Source organism: Meriones unguiculatus, chromosome 14 (genome assembly GCF_030254825.1).
Source record: "Meriones unguiculatus strain TT.TT164.6M chromosome 14, Bangor_MerUng_6.1, whole genome shotgun sequence".
Lineage (NCBI taxonomy): Eukaryota > Metazoa > Chordata > Mammalia > Rodentia > Muridae > Meriones > Meriones unguiculatus.
In genome coordinates, this window is record NC_083361.1 from 35,742,712 (window position 1) to 35,749,487 (window position 6,776).

Below are 6,776 nucleotides of genomic sequence, written 5' to 3' on the forward strand. Positions count from 1 at the left end.
ATTATTTCCAGCCGTCTACTCCTTCTTGGTGTGTCTGCTTCTTCTTTTTCTAGGGTTTTTAAGTGAGTCATTAAGTTGCTTGAATGAGCTGTCTTGAATTTCTTCTTGAAGGCACTTAGTTCTATGAACTTTCCTCTTAGTACTGCTTTTGTTGTGTCCCACAGTTTGGGTATGTTGTGTCTTCATTTTCATTGAGTTCTAGGAAGACTTTAATTTCTTTCTTTATTTCTTCCCTGACCCACCTGTCATTTAGTAGCAAGTTGTTCAGTTTCCATGTGTGTGTAAGCTTTTTGCTATTTATGTTGTTGTTGAGGTACAGGTTAAGTCTGTGATGATCAGATAGGATACAATGGATTATTTCAATCTTCTTGTATCTATTGAGGCTCACCTTGTGTCCAACCATATGGTCTATTTTGGAGAAGGTTCCATGACATGCTGAGAAGAAAGTAAATTCTCTTGTGTTTGGATGTAAGGTTCTGTAAATATCTGTTAGGTCCATGTGATTCATGACCTCTGTTAGAGACATTGTTTCTTTCTTTAATTTCTGTTTAGTTGACCTGTCCTTTGTTGAGTGTGAGGTGTTGAAGTCTCCCACTCTTCATGTGTGTGAATCTATGTGTGGTTTAAGTTTTATCAATGTTTCTTTTACCAATGTGGGTGCCCTTTTATTTGGGGCATAGACGTTCAGGATTGTGATGTCTTCCTGTTGGAATTTTCCCTTGATGAGTATGAAGTGTCCTTCCCCATCTCTTTTTATTAATTTTGGTTGAAAGTCTATTTCATCAGATATTAGAGTGCCTACTCCTGCTTGCTTTTTGGGTCCATTTGCTTGGAAAACAATCTTCTAGCCCTTTACCCTCAGGTAATGTCTACCTTTGTGACTGAGGTGTGTTTCTTTTATGTAACAGATTGTTGGGTCTTGTTTACACATCCATTGTGTTAGTCTGTGTCTTTTCATTGGAGAGTTGAGTCCATTGATGTTGAGAGAGATTAATGACCAGTGGCTGTTAGATCTTTTGATTTTGATGTTGGCTGTGGTCATAATGTTGTATGATTGGTTGCTTTTTGTTTTACTGTAGTAAGGTTAATTATTTCCTGTGTTTTCTTGAAAGGAGCTAATTTTTTTGGGTTGTATTTTCCCTTCCAGTGTCTTCTGTAATGGTGGATTTGTGTGTAGGTATTGTTGAAATTTGTTTTTGTCATTGAATATCTTGTTTACTTTGTCTATGAGGACTGAGAGTTTTGCGGGGTATAGTAGCCTGGGCTGACATCTGTGTTCTCTTAGGGTCTGCATGATATCTGTCCAGGCCCTTCTGGCTTTCATAGTCTCTGTTGAAATGTCAAGTGCGATTCTAATAGGTTTGTCATTATATGTTACTTGGCCTTTTTCCCTTGTAGCTTTTAGTATTTTTTTCTTTGTTCTCTATACTTACTATTTTGATTATTATGTGGCAGGAGGATTTTCTTTTCTTGTCAAATTTGTTGGGTGTTCTGTAGGCCTCTTGTATTCTTATTGGCCTCCCCTTTAACTTGGGGAAATTTTCTTCAATGATTTTCTTGAAAATATTTTCTGGTCCTTGGTGCAGGGAATCTTCTTTTTCCTCTATTTCTATTATTCGTAGGTTTTGTCTTTTCATATTGTCTTGGATTTCTTGGATGGTCTGTCTCAGGAATTCTTTGGATTTAACATTTTCTTTGACAGATACATCGATTTCTTCCATTGTATCTTCTACACCTGAGATTCTTTCTTCCATCTCTTGTAGTCTGTTGGTTATGCTTACCTCTGTAGTTCCTGTTTTCTTCCCTAAATTCTTCCTCTCCATTATTTCCTCCATTTGTGTTTTCTTTAATTTTTCCAGTTCTATCTTCAGATCTTGAGTTGTTTTGTTTACTTCCTTCACCTGTCTGATTGTATTTTCCTGTTTTTTTTTTAATTCCTTCAGCTCTGTTTCTTTTATTTCTTTTAGTGATTTAATTATTTCTTCTCTGAAGGCTGCAAACTGTTTGGCTGCATCTTCCTGTATTTCTTCACCGATAGCCATAATCTGCTTGTCTTTAACTTCCTCCATTTCTTTAAAGATAGCCATGATCTGTTTGGTTTTATCTTTCTCTTATTCTTTATGTATTTTATTTGTTTCCTCTATTATCCTCTTCATCAGCATAGATGTAAGGTCATTTTCTTGATTTTCTATTATGCTGCGTTGTCCAGGGCTGCTCGCCCCTGGATGGCTGGGTTCTGGAGATGCCATATTGCTCTGTCTTTTGTTGGTTGTGCTTTTATGCTGACCTCTACCCATTGGGCTGTTTTAGATGTTGGCTGTTAGTTTCTGTGCTTCCTGGAGTCCTGAGGTAGGGAGAATCCCCTTGCCTGGAAGATGACTTTTTCTAAAGGAGGCCTCCTCTGCTTTTTGGGTACGGTCACTATATGGCCAGTGTTTCTCAGGAATTGCCACTGCTCACCTCAGGTGTATAGACCTGAGTAGTAGCTGTGGTCTTTGTTAGTTAGGGGGGCTCTCCTCTCACCCGTAGAAGTTCTCAAGACAGTTGCCCCGCTGCTGGGTTTCTTGTTCTGAATTTAGTGATCTATTGTTGTTGTTGTTGTTGTTGTCACACTGTTTTCCAGGTACAGCCCTCTTGAAGATCCTGCTGATTCCCTAGCTGTGGGGTTTTCTCCCAACAGGGAAACTCAGTCTGGTATCCTGGGGCACACAGTTCTGTTCGGGAATGTGAGAGGAGCACCCAGTAAGTCTCTGAGCCAGGGGTTGAGTGCTCCGCTCTGGGCTTGGAGAATGTGTGCCTAGGTTGAATTGGCGTCTGGGGGTGCCGCTCTGATCTGGATGCTGTGTATGCATCTCTAGGCTGGCAACTGAGGGCTCCTCTCTGGTCAGGAGGCTGGGCGCCTCACTCTGATACGGAAGCTGTGTGTCCCTGTCTGGGATGGTGGCTGTGGGCGCTGCTCTAGACCGGACACTGTGCACCTGGGTCTGGGATGGTGACTTTGGTCCAGAGGCTCTAAGCTCTGATCTGGGCTGGCAGTGTGTGTCCCCTTCTGGGCCATATTGGGGACTGCTGTTCTGTCTGGGATGGCGAGTAAAACCCACAGGCACAGACGCGTTTGGCTCCTCCTTTCTGGCCTTTGGGAGCCTGGGCATTTGCCTAAATGGGGAAATTTTCTGGAGACCTTTTTGGGGTGGTGATATCAGCTGAGTGCTCTGAGATCAGACCAGCCATTTCCCTGTGGGTTTGCACCCGACAGTGAAACTCAATCTCTGGTTCCCTGGGGCCCACAGTTCTATCTGAGGCAGCAAATCAGGCACGCAGGCAGGGCTCTGTGCCAGAGACTGGGTCCCCGGCTCTGGCTCTGGGCTGGCTCCTGGGGTGCCCGCGGAACCCGAGTCTTTTCCAGGGGATGTCTGGGTGACGTAAGGTCAGTCCCAATCATTTCCTGCACCGTGGGGTTATCTCTCGACTGAAAATTCCAGTCTTTGATGTTGTGGTGAACACAGTTCAGTCTGGGACCATGACCAGAGCACACTGGCTTGTGGTTCTGGGCTGGCGACCAAGCGTCTGGTGGAACTGAGATCTCTTCCGCAGTTTAGCCGGGTGAGTTAAAAGCTGATTGAATTCCCCACCGTGGGGTATCCTCTCACCTGGGAAACACAATCATTTGTGTTTTATGGCCACGAGTTCTGATTGCTGGTCACTGTGCCAATCCTGCTGTGCTGCTGGTCAGAATGAGAGTCCTCCCGGTGCTGCCATCTTGCCCCACCTCCTAGAAATATGTTTCTTGTATGTAGCAGAATAATGGATACTGTTTTCTTTTTTTATTAAATTTTTATTTTTTTTATCTTAATTACAGGTTATTTACTTTGTATCCCAGCTGTAGCCCCTCCTTCATTCCCTCCCAACCCCTTCCTCCCTCCCTCACTTTTCTCCTCTCTGCCCCTCTCTAAGTCCACTTATCCGGGAGGTCCTCCACCCCTTCTGTCTGACCCTAGCTTATCAGGTCTCATCAGGACTGGCTGCAATGTCCTCCTCTGTGGCCTAACAAGGCTGCTACTCCCTCAGGGAGTAGGGTAGGGGAGGTCAAAGAGCCAGCCACTGAGTTTATGTCAGAGACAGTCCCTGTTCCCCTTACTAAGCAACCCACTTGGATACTGAGCTGTCATGGGTTACATCTAAGCAGGAGTTATGGATTATATCCATGCATGGTCCTTGGTTGGAAAATCAGTCTCATAAAAGACCCCTGTGCCAAGATATATTTGGTCCTTGTGCAGCTCCTGCTAACTCCCCCTTCTTTCATGATTCCCTGCACCCTGCCCAAAGTATGACTATGAGTCTCAGCATCTGCGTTGATATACTGCTAGGTAGAGTCTATGGTAGACTCCTGCCCTGTTTCTTGTTCTCTCCTACTTCCAGTGTCCATCGCATTTGTCTTTCTAAGTGAGGAATGATCAACTTACCCTGGAACCTCCTTCTTGTTTAGCTTCTTTAGGTGTACAGTTTTCAGTATGTTTATTCTACCTTATATGTCTAGTATCCACTTAAAAGTGAGTATACACAATGTGTGTGTTTCTGCTTTTGGGATACCTCACTCAGGATGATCTTTCCTAGGTCCTACCATTTGCCTGCAGAGTTCATGATTTCCTTGTTTTTAATTGCTGAGTGATTCCATTGTGTAAATATACTACAATTTCTGTATTCATTCCTCTGTTGAGGGACATCTGGGTTGTTTCCAGATTCTGGCTATTACAAATAAAGCTGCTATGAACATGGTTGAAGAAATGTCCTTGTTGTGTACTTGAGAATCTTTTGGATATATGCCTAGGAGTAGTATAGCTGGATCTTGAGAAAGCGCTATTCCTAATTGTCCAAGAAAGCACCAGATTGATTTCCAAAATGGTTGTACAAGTTTACATTCCCACCAGCAATGGAGAAGGGTTCCATTTTCTCTGCAATCTGTCCAGTATGTGTTATCACTTGAGTTTTTGATCTTAGCCATTCTGATGGGTGAAATCTCAGAGTCATTTGATTTGCATCTCTCTGGTGAATAAGGACATTAAGCAATTCTTTAAGTGTTTCTCTGCCATTCGATGTTCTTCTATTGAGAATTCTCTGTTTAGCTCTGTACCCTATTTTTTTTAATTGGATTATTTGATTTGTTGCTATTTAACTTCTTGAGTTCTTTATATATTCTGGATGTTAGCCCTCTGTCAGATATAGGGTTAGTGAAGATCTTTTCCCAGTCTGCAGGTTGTCGTTTTGTTCTGGTAACAGTGTCTTTTGCTTTACAGAAGCTTTTCAGTTTCATGAGGTCTCATTTATTGATTGTTGTTCTTAGAGCCTGTGCTGCTGGTGTTCTGTTCAAGAACTTGTCTCCTGTGCAATGAGTTCTAGGCTCTTCCCCACTTTTACTTCTAACAGGTTTAGTGTGTCTGGTTTTTTATATTGAGGTCTTTGATCCACTAGGACTTTAGTTTTGTGCAGGATGATAAATAGGGATCTATTTGCATTTTTCTACATGTAGACATCCAGTTAGGCCATCACCATTTGTTGAAGATGCTATCTTTTTTTCCACTGTATGGTTTTGGCATGTTTGTCAAAGATCAGGTGTCCATAAGTGTGTGGGTTTATTTCAGGGTCTTCTATCTGATTCCATTGATCCACCAGTCTGTTTCTATACCAGTGCCATGCAATTTTTAGTATTGTTGCTCTATAGTACAGTTTGAGATCAGGGATGGAGGTACCTCCAGAAGATCTTTTTTTATTATTTTTTTAATCCAAAATGTGCTTATTGAGATGGCTCCCACTCATGCTGAATCAGGTGCATTCAGTGCTGCTTTCTCCTGAAGGAGCATCTTTCTGTCAGCCTTGCTTTTCTGCCAGTAGGCTGACAGAGAACAGTGGAGCAAGCCAACACACAATATTACCGTTTGTGCATGGCTAAAGACCATGGTGATTTTATAGCATCTTGGGCATTTCACATGCATAAAGTAGGAATTGGGGCTCTATACCAGGTGCTTTTTCTTGTGTTTTCTCTTCTCCTCTTCTGGAGAGGGACGAAGGAGATCCTTTGCAAGAGGCATGTTCTCTTAGGGAAGCCGTCACCGTTGGAAAAAGCAGATCTTTTATTATAGAGAATTGTTTTAGCAATTCTGGGTTTCTTGTTATTCCATATGAAGTTGAAAATTTTTCTTTCAAGGTCTGTAAAAATTGTGTTGGTAATTTGATGGGAATTGCATTGAATCTGTAGATTGCTTTTGGTAAGATGGCCATATTTACTTACTATGTTAATCCTGCCAAGCCATGAGCATGGGAGATCTTTCCATCTTCTGATATCTTCTTCTATTTCTTTCTTCAGAGACTGAAAGTTTTTTTCATACAACTCTCTGACTTGCTTGGTTAAAGTTACACCAAGGTACTTTATGTCCTTTGTGGCTATTTTGAAGGGTTTGATTCCCTAATTTCTTTTTCAGCCCTTTTATCTTTTTTCTGTTTTTACCTTTTTTCTTTTATTATTATTAATTACACTTTATTCATTTTGTATCCCCCCATAAGCCCCTCCCTCTTCCCCTCCCAATCCCACCATTCTTTCCCTTGCTGCATGCATGCCCCTCCCCAAGTTTACTGATATGGGAGGTCTTCCTCTCCTTCTTTCTGATCTTAGACTATCAGTTCTCATCAGAAGTGGCTGCATTGTCATCTTCTGTGGCCTGGTAAGGCTGCTCCCCCCTCGGGGGGGGGTGATCAATGAGCAGGCCAATCAAATTATGTCA

At 42.3% G+C, this 6,776-nt stretch overlaps 1 pseudogene; it reads right to left on the reverse strand.

The window, feature by feature from the left end:
• Nucleotides 1-5,830: 5,830 nt before the first annotated feature.
• Nucleotides 5,831-6,086, reverse strand: LOC132647035 (small ribosomal subunit protein eS27-like; annotated as a pseudogene).
• Nucleotides 6,087-6,776: the final 690 nt, after the last annotated feature.